Source organism: Acinonyx jubatus, chromosome D1, assembly GCF_027475565.1.
Source record: "Acinonyx jubatus isolate Ajub_Pintada_27869175 chromosome D1, VMU_Ajub_asm_v1.0, whole genome shotgun sequence".
NCBI lineage: Eukaryota > Metazoa > Chordata > Mammalia > Carnivora > Felidae > Acinonyx > Acinonyx jubatus.
In genome coordinates this window covers 96,212,649-96,230,540 of record NC_069390.1, presented here as the reverse complement: position 1 = coordinate 96,230,540, position 17,892 = coordinate 96,212,649, and the positions used below count along the sequence as shown (strand labels likewise).

The window sequence follows — 17,892 nt, the reverse complement described above, 5'->3', positions numbered from 1 at the left end:
AGACCAACTTTCTGTTAAGTTGGATAGGTTAGGAACTGGGTTAGGAACTGGGTGGATAGTAGTGAGTGAAACTAAGTCCTTGCCTTCACAGAGCGTACCGTTTAGTGCAGGGAAAGTAAAAACTAATAAGTAAAAAATACAATTAAATACAGTAAGACCTTGGATTGCCAGTAACTTGTTCTGCGAGTGTTCTGTAAGGCAAGCAAAAATGTATAATAAATTTTAACTTGATAAAGGAGCGACGTGTGGCCCTACGAGTAGTACGTGGCACTGAATGTCACATGACCACCACTGAGCCAATGGTTCTTGAAATTTACTTTGATGTACAAGTGCTTTGGACGACAAGCGTGTTTCCAGAATGAACTATGCTCGCAAACCAAAGCTTTACTGCATTTACACACGTGAAGGACCTTGAAGGAAATCAAAAGGGAGCTGGAGACAAAGGAGGGGAGGTTAGTGAAGGCATTTCCAAGGAGGCAGAGCCGGGCGGAGTCACGGCTGGTAAGAAGACGTGAGCCATCAGAAGAGGGACTTCATGTGCAAAGGTCCTGTGGTGGGAGAGATCTTTGATGAACCGAGAAGAGACCAGACAGGACACAGTGGGAAGGGCAGCTGGAGAAGTAATGCCCGCAAAGCATGAGGGGAGTCCTGTTTTCAGGGGAGGTGATACCACCTGCCATTACTGTTTCACGAAGAGGTTCTGGCCGCCGTGACAATGGTTTGGGTTGAGTAAGAGGAAGCAGGAAGGACACTTAGGAGCTTCTGGAAGCAGTGTGGGCGGTAGGTCGTGGTGCTATTCCGAGCGCCTTGGCAGGGGGGTGGGTATCAGACCTCACAAAGTTTAAACGCTGTGGACCAGCAGTGCCCCATGGGAATTCATCCCAAGGAAATAATCAGATGCGCACAGAGATTTACATACAAATAAGTTCATTATGATTTTAGTTACAAAGACAAACACTGGAAACAGCATAAATACCCCCCACGATAGGTTAAGTGGTGGTACATCCACACAGGGCAGCCACGCAGCTATGAAAATCCTTGTTTGAGAAGAATATTTAATGTGCAAAAAAAAAAAATCAGGATACAAAACAATGTATGTTAAGGTGCCGGTTTTTAAACAAACTGCCTTTTATCTTTCTTTCCTTCTAAAATAAGTGTCCAACCTCTACAGACGACTCTCTGGGTGACCTATGAGTGAGTTTAAACTTTTTCTACCTTTCAGTGTAATGTCTGATAATAAGCATATGCTTGTACGGTTTAAAACGCACAAACAATATTTGGAAATGAAAAGGTAAGTCTTTCGAAGAGGCGCAGGCAGGTGTGCAAATGTGAAAGGGAGGGGTGTGGGTTGGGGCAGAGCTAAGGGGAGCCTTCAGCGAAGGGTGAGTGCAAACCCAAGTGACCTGTGCGGCATTCAACCACTGCCCCCTCGTCACCTGGGGCCCCCCTGTCCCTGAAGGTGCCCTCCTAAAGCCTGCTCAACTCTTCCGTCATCCACCTCCTTGCGGATTTCCTGAAGGTCTCACTTGTCCAGCCATAATGCACAGCCTTCCCGGGGTCAGGTCCTCTGGGGGCTGAAGCCGCGTCCCCTCCTGAGATGCTCCCTTCTCCCCCTCCCGTCCCCCTCCCCTCTACCCCAGTCTTCTCTGCCTCCCTAACCCGCTCCACCTTCCTCAACAGAGGCTGTGAGCCTGTCTTCCAGGAGTGTGGACTCCGGGTTGGAATCCTGGCTCTAGCTCTTTTCTGTGCCTTCAGCTGTAAATGGGGATTATCCCAGGACCTACTTGACAGAGCTGAGGAGACTGAGTGACTGAAAATATGTCTAACCTTGAGAACGGTGCCTGTCACACAGTCGGCACTATGTAACTATCATCTTTCCAGTTAATCAGGCCCCAAACTTAAGAATCATTCGGGATTCCTCCTTCCCCTCATTCTATCATTTTCAGCCACCAGCAAATGCAGAGTCGGTCTGTTTCCCAACCCCTGCACGACTGCCCCAGCCCAGGTATATGCCCCGCTAGGACGGCTACAGTAGCCTCGCTGTGGTCTCCCTGCCTCCGTTCTTGTCTGCCTCCAGCCCGGCATCCTCGCACCAGCAAGCCAAACTTCTTGAAATGAAAATCGGATGATATGACTCCTCTGTTGGGGTTTAGGATAAAACCCGAACTCCTTACTATGGACTACGAGGCCCTACAGAATCTTCCACTAGAAAAGACATGGAAGTGTAAACAATAAAATTGTTTTGGCCATTGGATTAGAAAAGATTTTAAAAATAAGAATAACACCCAGCGTGTGTGTGTGTGTGTGTGTGTGTGGAGTGAAACTTTACTCTTAGCCTTGGAACCTCCTGTTGGTTCAGCATTTTGAGGGAAGAGAATGTTTCAAGAAGGAAGGTGGCCTTTGGGTCAAAGGCTACTGAAAGATCAAATAAAGTGAGGACAGAGAGCTGACTGTAGCTTTGGCCAGAATGGTTCCAGGGGAGTGATGAGTAGGGCAGCCATATTGCAAAAGAAGGCAGAGAGTGAACCCGGTGAGTGGCAATAGCAGAGAGAGAGGGTGGTGGAGAGAGAGAGAGAGAGATGGACAGTGAGGAGACATGAGCCTAAAGAAAACTCTGGAAGAAGCAGAGAGCTCTCTGGGGTGGGAGGGGCGCTGGCTGACTGGGGGGGTCCTGAAAGCCCAGCTGAGGAGCCAGTAGGCAGCAGGAAGTGGGAGAGAAGGAACTTCAGGAAGCCTGATATTTGCTAAATGTCCCAAGGGGATGGGCCCCAGCTTAAAACTCATTAGAAAAAAAACACAGCAAAGCACCTGAGTTTGAGGAGTTTGGTTCTCCGTGGCAATTCCTGCTGGAGCCTTCTTAATTTCCTTGGTAAGTCAGATTGCTTTGATGACTGCCTTAGAGGAAACGCCATTCTGATAAGGGATGTCTGGTTGTGTATCTGTGTGGGGATTTTCCACAGGAAAATGAGCCGGTGATGCCAGGGCCCACAAAGGAGAAGACGAACACCTGTGTGTGTGTGTGTGTGTGTGTGTGTGCGCGCGCGCGCGCGTGGGTGCATGAACGTGTGTGTCCTTTTCCAATTCCAGTTGGGAAGGTAGGAAGGGAGCCTAGGCACTTGTTTTTGAGCCTCTTGGATAGGAGAGCTGGGTAGGATCGGGTTGGGACTATTGTTTGGGGCTCAAAGAAAGCACAGATACTTTGAGTGCTGCTGTTTCAAAGCGTGGGCATGTGGGGACCATATATAAGAAAACCTCTCTTTCTGCCGATCTGTGTTCCACTATTCCACTATTCCCCCACCGGCGGGAGTTCTTCCTAGTGGGACTTGGGGAAGGTAAAGTTTTCGTTTGTTTCCTTCATGAACTTCTTCATTCATTCATTTTTTAAAAATTGATTTATTCATTAATTCAACCCTGACTTATTGACTACTCAGCCTGAGTCACTATAATTGGCATTTGGTCAGAAAATGGGAAAGTCTTAGCTCTAAGAGTGATGTTCGACCTGTTGGGATGAGCACTGGGTGTTCCACTATTCCACTATCCCACCGATACTGTGTTCCACATCCTGCTTAGAGCCCGCTGCACTTGCAAAGCCTTCTCTCTCACCCTTACTCCTGGTACGACCAGTCCCTGCTTTCAGCCAGATTTGTGTCACTGGACCGAGGATAGATGCTCACACTCCAGCATCTAGAGCAACCTCACTTCTCTGGGCCTCGGTTCCATCATCCCTACATCAGAGAGGATGAGGGCAAGCCTGACTCTTGGGGTGTCCTGGTCCTAAGTGTCCACAGGGAGCATAAGGGTGGGCGGGGCAGACAGGGTAAGCAGACAGCCCTGATATCTGCAAACATTTGTTATCCGCAGGATGTTATGATCTGCCCTTTTCATGCATGGCCTCCTTCAATTTCACAATCCTATCAAGTCAGGAACTACTCATATCCCTATTTTGGCAGAGGAGGAATTGGAGGCTTCCAAGGTGTCAAATGAGTTGCCCAAGGTTGGTGTGGCAGGCAGTGGCAGAGCTGAGTGGGAGATTGCCACCTGGCCTGGGCAGGGGGCCTGGCCAGAATCGGGGCAGGGGGCCAGGCAGAGCTGTGGCCATTCTCCAGGCGTTAGCAGGGACTCTAGAGGTCACCTTGCCTCACAGATCTCTCGCTCTGCTGCCCCTGTGTTCTCTAGTTCTCCTAGCCTTGGAAACTCCGGGGATCAGAATTGCACACCACCTTTTCTCTAGGTCAAGGACTGAAAAATTAAATTCCTAAGGGCCAGGCGGTGATCACGCGAAGTGGCACATGGCTGGAGTAAGTGCAAATGTCAACTGTAGCCCCTAAGGGGAAGATCTTGCTTTTCGGGAGCTCCTCAGCTCCAGCTGTCTCTTACCTCCTGGCATCAGGGCTCAGTGTCGTCAGAACCTCCGATCCTTCAAGAGGAGCTAAAACCTCTCGACTCTTAAAAGTTGGTTCAAACCTGTTCTGAGCAGTATCTTAAAATAAGTCAATAAACAGACAACATGCATTTAAAGATAGAATGGAGCTCTGTCAGGTGGCGGAAGTCTGATCGCACCCGTGCCTTGCTCCGGGCAGGCTCGTGGTTGGTGAGTTTTCCATGTGGTGGGATAGAAGTCTCTCCGAGGAGTCTTCTTCCTTACACCTTCTCCCTTCCCCCTCGCCCCAGCACACGTCAGCACATTCCAGGAGTGGAGCAGACATTGACAGGAATGAGTCCCAATTTCCGCTCTGTTGGAGGAGTTTTCTCCCTGGACTTTGGATAATAATGTGAGCTGACACCGTGCTGGCAACAGCAATCCCTTGAATTCTCATCCTTCACTCTCAAGTTTCTGTGAGAGGTTTGGAAACATGGTAGCTGGGGCAAAATGAATGTCCAACAGACATTCAAAGATGACCAACACACGGGGGAATAAGACACCATGAGCAAGAACCAGGAGAAACAGAGGCAACACAGAGTCACATGGACTCCAGATGTTGGAAGTATTGTCAAAGACTATAAAACAGTTGTACTTACAGTGTTCAAAGAAATAAAAATCCAGCTCAAACACTTCAGCAGAGAATTGGAAACCATAAAGCATACAACATTTTTGAAAAAGGAATTCTAGAATGACAAATTCAACATCTGAAATTAAGAACCTGATGGATGGGTTTAATGACAGATTAGATACAGCTAAGAAGAGAATGAATCAATTGGAATTTAAGTCAGAGGAAATGGTTTAGAATATAGCACGGAGGGGCAGAAAGATGGAGGTACAGAAAGGACAACCAAAGAACAGGGGCACAAAGTGACAAGCTCTAATATATGTCTCCCTGGTGTCTCAGAAGGACATGGGGAAGAGGAGAGAGGGAACACAGAAGAAATGTTTGGATTATCCATTACTGAGGTCCATTACTGAGGAGAGACATCAGCCTGTAGATTCAAGAAGCCTCCAGAGACAGCTGGTTTGTACCAGACACAGGAGGGCTCAGGCACTCACTCGCTCAGAGGGGTCGGGAACCAATACATGGCAAATCCCTGAGCCTAGATGGGAATGGGGCCCGAGGACCGCCCCCACCCCCCACCCGTGGGAGTTCTTCCTAGTGGGACTTGGGGGGGGAAAGTAAAGTTTTCGTTTGTTTCCTTCATGAACTTCTTCATTCATCCACTTTTTAAAAATTGACTTATTCATTAATTCAATCCTGATTTATTGACTGCTCACCCTGAGTCACTATAATTTGGCATTTGGTCAGAAAATGGGAAAGTCTTAGCTTTAAGAGTGATGTTCGACCTGTTGGGATGAGCCCTGGGTGTTGTATGGAGACCAATTTGACAATAAATTTCATGTTAAAAAAAAAGAGTGATGTTCGTGCTTGGATGAAGCAAGATGTTTAAGGCAATTAGCGTCTGGGTGCTGGAAGAAAGATGGCTCCTGGAGGTCTATGATGATGGGGATCAGAGGCTGGTTTTGGGAAGAGAGGCGGTGCTATGGGAAATAATCCAAACTAGTGCCTAGGAAGTTTTTGGACCATCTGTGAAGACAGGAGTTATTTCAGGAAGAGATAATTTGGGCCCCAAATAAATTCTCTGATACTGTGAGTGAAATTTGTAGGGTTTTTGAGAACCCGACCAACTTAATGTTATTTGCAGCGTATTTATTCTCCTTTGTCGGTAAAATTTGTTGTAATCTAAGGAGCCTGTGTAAACTCTACTAAAAGGAAGAAACGGGTTTGCGTGCTGGTGTGACCCATGGAGGAAGGAGGCCCTGAAGCCACCCCTCAGACGTACTGGTGGCAGTGAGCACGAGCGGGGGCAAGCCACGGTAACCCTTTCGGGGGGCAAGGCAGGACTATTTGAACAGCTCTCCCACCTGGAGGTTTGGGAAGGCTGAGAGCACTTAAGCCACGTGCAGACTTGAACATTGGCTCCCTCTATGGCTCTCAACTCTTTTGGGGTCACAGGCCACTTTGCGAACATGACAAAGCCCAGTCCCAGAAAAGTGCACACACAGGCAACATTCCCTGTGCAGCTTCAGGGGATTCGTGGATTCAAGTCAGAAATCCTTTGGTCTATCCACTCCTTCATCGTAATTTGGGGAAACTGGGGTCTACCTTGGGGAAGGGATTTGTCCAAATTCACACAGAGAGTGGCAGAGCAGGGACTCTATCCCAAGCGTCTGGACCTTGGTCTGGTGCTGGTCCTGACTCACCCCCCAGCAACCTCCAGGCTGTGCAGGGTGGCACTGTACGTGTATGGGGGCAGCTCTCTCTCTCTCTCTCTCTCTCTCTCTCTCTCTCTCTTTCTCATGGCATTGTGGGGGGGCAGGGAGCTTGTCTGATTGCTTGGGGTGGAATCAGGGTCATGGGAGGGGTCTTGGAGGTCAGTACTAGCTGCTTCTTTTTTTTTTTTTAATTTTTAAAAATGTTTATTTATTTAAGAGAGAGACAGACAGAGTGTGAGTAGGGAAGGGGCAGAGAGAGAGAGAGGGAGACACAGAATCCAAAGCAGGCTCCTGGCTCTAAGATGTCAGCACAGACCCCGATGGGGGGGCTCAAACCCACGGACCGCGAGATCATGACCTGAGCTGAAGTCGGACACTTAACCGACCGAGCCACCCAGGCACCCCAGTACAAGCCGCTTCTTAACCCAGAAGGCACTGGGCAGGAGCAAAGGCTCATGGATAGAATGACATGGTGATTTAAGTGTTACCGGAGGAAGGGATTCCTACAGTCTATTCTCTCCTCTCTCATATCAGTCTCTGGAGCGACCCAGTGCTCTGGAAACAGCTCGAAATTCCCAGGGTGACCTCTGCCTGGGCTCGCCCTTCCTCGAATCCACCAGAGCACCGCTTGGAGCCTGACTCCAGCCTCATGGGGCTAAGTCCCGTCTGTTTTTCTCTCCTCTCTCTGCTGTATTTCCCTCCCTCTCGCCTTCTTCCCCCTCCGCTGCAGGGACAGAGGAGGGAGGGCACAAGCACCACGCACTAAATTCTCATTTTCTTTCAAGAAAAAATTATGATTATTGAAGATTTAATCTTTGAGTCTAAAAATACCTCCATGCAAATGCCTCTGTTCCCCCAATCCTCTTTCCTCCCCTCCCGTTATCGTTCCCTTTGTTAATCGGGCCCGGTGAGAGTTGCACTGGGGCCAGGTGTGGACGCCCCTGGTATCTCCACGGCACAGCCGAGAAGTGGGGGGCCTGGAGGGTTGTGGGGAGGTGCGGTCAGCGCTAGTGAGGCTGCAGGAGAGGGGTGCTGGGGTCTGTGATGTGTGCTGCTTGCTCTAGTCCTTGTGTGCTGTGGGTGGGGCAGTGAACCAGCCTCAGCCTCTCCCTCCTGAATCGGTGAGCAGTTTCCAAAAACACCGAAGCTCTGAGGCAGACTTCTCCCTCTTCCCGGCGAATGTGTGATTTGGAGCCTATTGATTCCATTTGCCAGAGCATTTTCCTTAAATATTTTTTGAGTCTAATGCACACCGTCCGTGCGCCCGTGATGGCCCTAGCTAGCCTTGTTTTTCTGCGGAACCAATAAAGCAATTTGGACGAGCTGAAATTGAACTCCGAGGCATCAGGAGAGGGTAGCTGGAGATGTGGGCAGGGAGAGAGGAATGGGCTCGAGGTAGAGGAAGGGCCAGGAGGGGGGGGAGGCAGGACTGAGGACACAGACGGGGGATCCCCTGTGGATACAGATAGATGGGCAAGAACGGAAAAGTGGAAGGAAATTAGACAAGGAAGCGGATAAGGAAACACAGCAGGGAAAGAGGGAGAAAGGAAGGCAGAGGAAAGATGAAAAAAGGTATTATGACCAGCTTGCAACTTTGTGTGACCTTGGGGACTGGGTGAGTTAAGTCCACGGATGACTCAAATTACTGCGGAGTTTCCAGTTCTAATCTCTTCCGGCTCTCAGGCAACCTTTCATGAAAAAGCAAAATGGGCATGTGTGGGACAGTGCTGTCTGCTCCTCCAGCATCCTGTCACCCCTCTTGCACTGTGTACAGCCTGTCACTCAGGTAGGACGGAACTCCTGAGTTGGTAGGGACCAACTGGCTTAAGCCAACCACAGTATTCCTGCCAATCCCCAGGACTGGCTGAGGAACAGGCATGCCACCCAGGACCACGCCCATCAATGCATAGCATTCTCCTGGCCTTGGTGATTGGCTCAAGGGCTATCTTGTCATTGAAGTGGGTCCAATCAGAGAGAAAGTTGGAAGTTTCGTTAAAAAGTAGGGTAGGAAAAGCCTTTCATCTCCTCCTGGTTTATGAAAAGGGAAGCATGGCATCCCAGAGCTGTTGGCAACCATTTCACCACCATGAAAGGATTCAGTCTGGGAATGAAGCGGCTATATTAGGAGGGCAGAGTGGAAGGAATCCCAAAGAGATGGACATCCCATGGGCCATCACAGACCTCTGGATCAAACTCGTCCTGGAGCCAACATTCCCTCTGGACACTCCAATAACCCGAGCCCATAGCTCCTTATTGGTTCAGTGACTTTGAGCTGGATTGTCTGTTACATAGAGTTGAAAGTATACTAACCAATGTAACAACTGAATTTGATCCCTTCTGTTCTTCCAACTCATGAAAAGAATAGAGACTCCACCTCCTGGATGATCAGGTCCTTCCTACTCAGCAAGGGAAACACATCCTCTCCTGATGAGCCCTAAGAGCAGCTTTCGGCTGCAAGTACAGGTTCCCCAGCTTGGCAACCCAGACTCACCTTCCACTGCCTCCCTCTGTGTCCCCCACTGCTAGCCAGACTCAGCCCCTCGCCATTCTCTGAGCGTGCCCACACCTCTCCTTATCTGCACGCCCGCTTTTAGATGTCCTCTTTGCTTACAACACCCCCTCTCACTTTGATCTGTTTGTGTGTCACTCATTTTTCAAGCCCTGCTTCCGGGCCACCCATAGAGCGTTCCCTGACTTTAACAAACCATTGGACCCATTCCTGGTAAGGCTTCATCGGAATCTACACGACGTAGGAGTGGGAAGTGGCCAGGGAGAACGGGTGGTTTGAAAAAATCATAACCCGCGAGCGGGCCAACGTTTCTGTACATAAAACCGCCGAGAGTGAAGTTGAAAAACTGTTCTTGACTGGCGGAATTATATGGTGGGTAGCAAGAGAAAGCATTGTTGGGGTCACGGGTTAAAAATTATGTTGAGAACTAGCAGGCTAATTGATGAGTCTTCTTTCTTGGTTGACCTTCCAAGGGCCTTCGTACCTTTCTTGTGGCACTCTCTGGGTCCTGCCTCAGGCTGCAGTTATTTGTATATTGACCTCGTTCCCCTGCTGGGTCATAGACCCGTTGGCTGCCCGGGACCCTGGGATGTCGCGGGCCGCAGAGATTTACCACTTCTCCATGGAGAGGCACACCAGCGATGGGGTTCGTCTATACAGTGCGGTTCCAAGATTATTTTTAAAAATCTGGCTTGGAGAGCTGTCGCCCCTCACCTTTCTTTTCTACTCAGGAAAACGCAGAAGGAAAGGAATGACTTGGAGCAAAGAGGTCATCGCATGGCTTTTTACAGACCTTAGTAAACTGTGGTCTTGGCCGCCTCGTCTGTAGAGATAAAACGCTCCTCTCCATTTACGAAGCAACTCTTTACATTTTAAGAACAAAGCTTGGAGGTCTGCGCGTGCACAGAGTTTAGCACAGGGTGCGGTGGGGAGACATACAAGAGGGACCTCCCTGCCCCATAGGAGGGAGACAAGGAAGGCTCTCTGGGCTCTGTAGGAGGGGCGCAGGGAGCCGTGAGCATCCCTCATTCTCCACGTCACTCTCCCTGGGGTCAAATCCAGAGCAGGATGGGTGACGGAGAGATGTTCCTGAGAAAGTGTGGGGAGCCTGAAAATACCAGGGTTCATGCCCTGCTTTCCAAGTGCAGCCCGAGGAGAGGACCAGCCTTCCAGAGTCTGGCTGCAGCTTCCGTCCAGGGAGGTGTCCGGGGTGGGTTTGAGTCAGTGCTCCCGGTTGGGCGTCCTGTGTCCGGTAGAGGGTCTCAAAGCAGCGCGTTGCAGAAGTGCAGAAAGGATTGATGGTAGGAGGCCTGAGGTCGGGATGAGGTGGTCACATGCCTGGAGGTCATGGCAGCAGCCTGGGCCTTCATCGGGGAGTGCAGCTGGGATGTCAGGAAAGGTCAGGTGGGGCCAGGGGACACTTGGTTGAAACCAAGGACAGGTGGCCTGGAGGTTATCTCACGAGGCTGGCAATGACCCAGAGGACAGCAGGTGTGTACTAGGAGCCCCTCCCCCAAGGCCATCTAAGGAAGGAGGATGGAACGTGGAGGCTCTTTGAAGCAAAAGAAATGGTTCTAAAAGGGGCTTTGGTTCTCGATGGACTATTTAAAAGAGAAAGTTTTAAAGACTTAATTTTTTTATTATCTGTTTAATGTTTATTGATGTAAACATTTTTAATTTTATTTAATTTTTAATTTTGGATGTTTATTTTTGAGAGAGAGAGACAGAGCGCACGCGGGGGAGGGGCAGAGAGAGAGGGAGACACAGAATCCAAGGCAGGCTCCAGGCTCTGAGCTGTCAGCACAGAGCCTGACTCGGAGCTTGAACTTGTGAATTGCGATGTCATGACCTGAGCCGAAGTCGGGCGCTGAGCCACCCAGGCGCCCCTTAAAAGAGAAAGTGTTAAAAGTAGTTACTACTTCCTGGTATGTTGATCTCTTCTACCGCCCCTCCGTCTCACCCCCCAACCCCCAGCCCTCCAACTACCAACAAGAATGGAGAACGTGGATCAAGAAGCAATTGGGGAGGAGTAACAGAGTTACTTGGTTTTGCCCATTGAGTTGTTATAAACACCACACTTTGCTGCCGTAATCACAGTTTTGGGAAGAGATATGCAAGAGAAAGTCGGGGTGCTCAGGGAATGTGTGTTGAGAGATCTGACCTAGTTTGGGACATCAAAGAGGGCTGCCTGGAGGAGGTGAAACTGCCCGGAGTTAAAAGTGAAACTCCGGGGGCGGAGGTTTGGTAGGAGTTAGTGGGTTGCAAAAGGAGGGCAGTGTTCCAGGAAGCGGGTGTCCCTGGCTTCTTCACCCCATGTGAGGGCTCCACCACTCCCCTGGGGCCGGCTGCCTTAGTCAGTTGTCTCCGCCTCCTGGCCACAGCCTGGAGAAACGGGATGTCTCCCAAAGACCCAGGGGCCTGCTTGAAGGCCCTTTGCCAGAAAGGCACTCAGGTGCAGAGAGAGCCTAGGTCTGAGCCTCTGGCCAAGCAGCCTGACTGCTTGTCCTCCTGGAGACTTTGGCCCCAGCGTCTCAGCCGGCCACAGCCCCCAGCACCCTGAGGGGGCTCCCAGGTGCCTTTGCTTTCTGAGCAGGGCTGGGGCCGGGCACCTCGCAGCCTCCACACCCCCTCTGCCAGTCCATATGCAGGGCTGCTCAGCCGGGAGCCAGTGCGTGGTGTTGGCTGCTCCACTTAATGGTCAGGGAAGGAGGCAATCGTGTACCCATCTGCCAGCTGGGAGCTTGTGTGGAGGAAACCCATTAGTGGCCGCTGCTCAGGTGCCAGCCTCAATTAGCCCGAGTAGGAACAAAAGGCAGCAGGCAGAGTGGAGCTAAGGCTTCCTTTCCATGGCCCCGGGGGGATAGATAGCGATTTGGGGGGGGGGGGGGCGGCGGTCCATGAATAAGACAAAGAGAAAGGCAGGTATTCAGCCTTCTCCTTGCTCCTGGTTTGAAGGGAAATGTTCTAGATCAGAATCAAAACCACAGGACAGGAAGTTCTCTTTCACTGAAAGCATCTGGACCGAGGCTGAGAGCAAATGGACTGTCGTTAAAGAGGTTAGAGGAGGGCTTACCAGGAAGCTGATTCTCAGAACGGTAGGGTAGGGGTGGGGTGGGAAGATGGCTGAGGCCTGGACTGGCCTCAAACCTTCAGGGGCCAGTCCTGCTAGTGAGCCTGGCTGGGAGAGCAGGGGGAGGGAGTTCTGGAGAGGGAGCCGCCATGCTGATGCCTCGTGTAGGGTGTGTGGGAGTCAAAGCCATGGCCCAGGCTTTCCTGGAAGAACAGAGACCCCTAAACAGACCTTCCAGAGCCCCGTGGGCACGTTAGAAACAGCAGGCTGGGTCCTGGCTGCTGGGGACTAATTTCCCCCTAGATTAGCATCCTTTTCAGGATGCCTACCCCTCATAGAAGGTCCAGGGACAGGGCTGCCAGACAAAACGTAGGATGCCTGGTTAAGTGGGAATTGCAGATAAGCAATAAATAATTGCTTAATGTAAGTCTATCCCAGCAATGTGTGGGACAGACTTATACTCAACCATTATTCATCCTTTATCTGAAATTCAAATCCCACTGGGTTTTTTGTGTTTCTATTTGCCAGATCTGGCAGACTTTTAAGGGGTTTTGTGTGTTTGGTTGGTTTTTTTTCCAGAGAGTGATGTGAGGGTCTGCACCCAGTCTTAGGGAAGCAGGCAACAGTGTTCTGACTCCCAGTTCTCTCCCTGGGCCTATCCTGGGGGCATGTGGACTGTGGGATGTAACCCAGGACCCTGGCTGTGGTCACTGTGGGGAAATGGCTTCATCAGCTATATGTTCTGAGCTCAGGCTGGCAAAGGAGGTTTGGGGGAGGAGACGCTGAGGCAGGAGTAGGGGAGAGGCCCAGGCCCCTTCCCCAACCCGGCAGAAAGGGAGTCAGAGCACCTTTTGGATTCCTCCGGCTCCTTGCTGGGCGGCTCTCCCCTCCATTAGCTTGTCTAGCCTCCCTGAGTCGGAGAGAGAGGAGGTATTATTCCCAATCAGACTCCTTTTTACTCTGATGAGGGGAACACTCAGCATCTCTCACTGGGCTCTTATAAGCTCTTATAAGCAGTGGCGTTGGCCTTCCTGGCATGGGGGCCCTGGCCTCCAGCTTCTAAATCTTACTTCCTGGAAGCCCGGGAGCCTTGTGGAGCAGGAGTGAGACAGGATAAAAGGAAACATCAATATTCCAGTGCTCTGCCCCTGACACATTTCGAATGGGGAGCTGAGTGTTTCTGAGTGCCCTGGCTGGGGCACTCTGGAAACTTGTTCTTTCTCCTTGGCCCCCCATCTCCCTAGGGCAAAGGCTGCAATTCATGAAAATAGGCCACGGGGCTGGAGACATGGGGTTGGAGTCGGGCAGCTCCTCATCAGGCCTCTGGAGGAGACCCCTCAAGAGGGCTGATGATGCCAGGAAATCACAGACCTGCAGAGTTCATTATACATCCCATCGGGGTCTGCCCCAGACGCACTTAAACACATGTCTCTCCCTGGGGCCGCTCCCTACGGTTCATGCTCTGGGCTCTGGCCCATCTGGTTTTAAATGAACAAAACGATGGGACCACAGAATCTTCCTCGGGAGAAGATTCTGGAGGCAAACCGCCCTCAGCAGGATAGGTTTGCTCCTGACCACCAGCAGCCACTCTTTGTGATTTTCTTTCTTTTTTTTTTTTTTTTTTGGATCCTACTTATCCTTTCCTGTCCCCAACCTGGATAAGCCTCCTCTGCCTCTGGGCCAATTCCTAATCCCCAATTTCCTCCAAACTGCTAAAAATAGATGTCTTTTGTTGCAATTGTTTGAGGTTAGCTACACTTGGCTGGGGGGGGGGGGGGGGCGCCCCTGCCCCTTCCACCCCACCTCCCTCAGCCCTCCGACCCCGGGCCTGTGGATGTTTCGGGTTTCCTGGGTGTGTCTGCTGTTCCCCTGGACTGCAAGTTCTCCCTGGAGCAGACCAGCCACTTCCTTCCTTTTCCCTTTGTGCTCACCACACGGCTCCTTTCTCAGAGGGCATTTGTCGTTCCTACAAGATGTCTTACGGTCTTTTGATTTGACAATCTTTCTTCAGTGCATGCCCTCAGCTCCACTTTCTGCCCATTTCCATATCCTAACTCAAATGGCCAGGTTGCTCCGGGCAGCCCCGGGGAGTATCACTCATTCATCGTGACCACACGTTCTCCGAGAACCAGCCGATTGGAGGGGCCCTAGGTTTATCGACACTCAGGGTGGGTCTGGATGGAACAGAGAAGTCAAATTGTAGCGGCCACCCCCACCCTCGTGTTACCGATCCTGGGGCGTCAGCCTAAACTGGGTGCTACTGGAAATGCGTGGGCTACACAGAGCTTCACCGACTGAGCCACCCAGGCGCCCCGGGCTACCGAGAACCGTCTGGAGCTGACAAGTACACCCTGTAGGCAGTAGAAGCCCATGGCCACATACACTGATCAGCTGCTTGGGGTCTCGGGTGAGGCCTCAAAAGGGTATGTTCAAGCAGCAACTGCTGACCGATCCCTCGGTCACCTTTTGGGGAGGATGCCCAATTAGCTGCTGGCCTCTGGCTTTGCTATGTGGGGATGGAGTGTGCATTTGGGGCGGGAGCTAGAGGAGAGGCCAGGCCGTGCCCTGGCCTTAGCTCTCAGTTCCTCCCCCACGCAGCCCTTGCCGTTACCTCTAAGTGCGTCAGGAGCACATATCCGTTGGAATGAGTGACAAATGATGACTGCCTGGGGCACCTGCAGATTTCTGCAGATCTCTGGGGATTCCAGTGCCCCACTTCCTTACTGTGTAATCTCGGGCACCCCTTTTTCCTCTGTTGTCTCTGCTAGGTCCAGGAGTCAGGCAGGCTTCAAGAGAGAAAATCCTCCCGTGCCTGGACACCCTCACCCGCCTGCCCCCCCGAGACACGCCCCCACGCATGCCTCCCTCCCAGCCAGCCACAGCAGCCCCCAAGAGCCGCCTGCCAGGGCTGCTCTCCCCAGGTCCTTGTAACCCTCTCCGGTTAAGGGCAGTGGGTGCCCTGGGGCCCTCATGAGGTCTCTCTGGAAGCATGGGACGTGGTGGCCCGTCCCTCCACTTAAAACCTCTTGTTGAATAAACGTGTCTTTTGATTCTCTTCTTCCTTCTGTGGCTGGACTCTCTCTTGTTGACTCTACTGTCTATCCCTTGTGCGCTCCAAGCATCAGACATCGTTTTATACCCATTTACTCATTTGTTTATTCATTTGGCAGATAACTGAGGGTCACCGACGATGGGCACGTCCTCTTCTGGGGCCCGGCTGTAATGGTGAGCAGACCCCGGCTCTCACGGAGCTTACGTCTAGTGCGCGGGTGCGTGGGAGGAGTGTGGGAGGCGTGCAAGGAGCAAACTGATGTGCGCGAAAAACGCGGATAGCCAACAGCATTAAAATGCGGCAGCGCGATAGGCTGCCGAGGGGCTGCTGTCGAGGGTGCTCGGGGAGGCCTCTCCACCGAGTGACACTCCCATGGAGAGCCACAGGGCGAGAAGGGTGAAACCTGGGGCCGTCAGGGCGCAGGAGGTTCTGAGACCAGAGACCAGCAAGTTCCAAGGCTCGGAGTGGGGAGCTGGGGAGGCCGTCAGAGAAGCAGAGAGAAGGCCAGAGTAGAGCAGGGCAAGGGGGCGGCAGGGAGGTGTGCTGAGCAGGGGGTGCTCACACAGAGCTTTGCAAGCCGGGCGAGGGGTGGGCATTCGATCCTGGTGGGGAAGAAGAGGCACTGGAGGGTTTGCTGCTCTGTAGAAACGGGGTCTGGTCACTGCGGGGCGGGCAACGTGCTGTGGGAAACGGGGAGCGGGCAGGAGCGGGAAGGAAGCAGGCTGCTTCTGGAGAGACAGCCAAGGGGCTCCGAGCAGGTGGAGAGGAGAGGGCACCCGGGCCTGCCTGGCGTGGAGACAGGGCCCGCAGGCTGACCTGGATGGCCTGGATGGCCTGGAGGTCTCGCAGGGGAGGGAAGATTTGGGATTTGCCGTAAGTCACAGGACAAGTGGCTAGGCCACTTGTGAGCCCAGAGGAGGGAGGGGGAGGCAGGGAGGGGGAGTGGCCTCAGTCTATCTTCACCCTGAAAACTGGACGCACCTCCAGCCTGTCGCTTCATCCTCGCCATGCCCCTGACCTCCGCATTCGTCTCTCCAGCCACCCCTGGCCTTCTTGAAGCGCCTTGTCCACAAGACCCTCAAGTTCAACCTCCAGTGGCGGAGCAGGAAATCACTTTGGGATCCAACTTCACTTCCTCCATCTGACCCCCCTTCCCACACCCAGGGAGTCCCTGCTTCCTGTCTATTTGAGCATCTAAGTGCTCCTGGGTTTTGAGCCCACTCCCCAGCTGCCCCGCCCACTCCCACCAATTCCCTTGCCGGGTCACAGGCCAAGGGATTCCTTTTTTTTCAGAGCACAAGCCTGACCATGCCATTTTCCTTCTCAAAACTCATCAGTGACTCTCCTTGACCTTCAGGATGGAGTCCAAACTCTTCAGATTCCCTGCCCCATGCCTGGCTCTCCATCCCCACTCCTCACCTCGCTTGTGGCCCACCGCGCCCCAGCCAAGCCCAGCTACACAAGTAACCTAAGCCAGCTGCCTTGTGCCTGCCAGACTTCGCCCAGGACCACGGCCCTTCCCCGGAGCTCTCCTCAACTAACTGTACGCCTCCCTCATGTTCCCATCCTATCTGCCTTTCAGCAATAAGCTCAGTTAAGAACCCCTTTTTCTGGTTTATGTTTATTTATTTTTCGAGCGGGGGGAGGGGCAGAGACAGAGGGAGACACAGAATCCGAAGCAGGCTCCAGGCTCTGAGCTGTCAGCACAGAGCCTGACGTGGGGCTCGAACCCACGAACCGTGAGATTATGACCTGAGCTGAAGTCGGACGCTTAACCGACTGAGCCACCCAGGCGTCCCAGGACCCCTTCTTAGAAGCCTTCCTGAAGCCTCCTCACCCTGTCCTAGGGAAAACCCAGCCCTGGGATAAGCTGAATGCGCCCCAAATCATGCACTAGAAGGGCTCTGGCTCCTAGTCACCGACCTCAGGTAACGGGGCGGGTAGAAACCCCTACTTCTCTTCCGCCTCCCCGGGCTCTCCACCATTCAACCAGCCAGCGAGGTTGACTAATTCTGACTCCTAAGTTCGTTCCAGGCAGCTTCTGTTTCTGTTTTATAGATGAGGAAACTTGTTCTGCCCGCTGACACTTTCCACGGGTGCACACGCCCCCCACGGTCATGAAGCAATGATTTGCGCAGTTGAAAGATGTCTGCTTCCCTTTCTCGACTGAAGGTTGGGGAGAGCAGGACTGTGTCTGCCTGGGGGGGCCGCATGTCTCAGGCACCCAGGAGCGCCTGAACGCGTACGCAGGCATGCTGTGTTTTCTGGATGAGCACGCATGCCTTTCACAGGCTTGTTGCATCTCTGAGTCCCTTAACGAACGCTCCAGGCGCCTGCTTGTCCTCCTGCCTCTCACCCCTCACCCAGTTACCGGTCTCTTAATGCTTCAGCATTAGCCCAAATGCCCCCTCCTCCAGGCCGTCCTCCTTGACTTTCCAGTTAAGTCAGCTCTGGTTATACGCACCACAGCGCTGTATAATTTTCTGTCCTTGCCCTTACCTGAGAGGACTTGTAAATACCCCCTTCTCTGACTGTTTGCTCATGTCTGTCTTCACTAG

General features: G+C 52.3%; 1 long non-coding RNA gene across 1 annotated transcript; it reads left to right on the top strand.

The window, feature by feature from the left end:
• The first annotated feature begins 2,346 nt into the window (after nt 1–2,346).
• LOC113593213 (uncharacterized) lies at nt 2,347–16,933 on the top strand. The gene is made up of 3 exons (XR_003413303.2): nt 2,347–2,869; nt 15,453–15,507; nt 16,692–16,933. It is a non-coding gene; the product is annotated as an uncharacterized LOC113593213 (long non-coding RNA).
• The last annotated feature ends 959 nt before the right edge of the window (nt 16,934–17,892 follow it).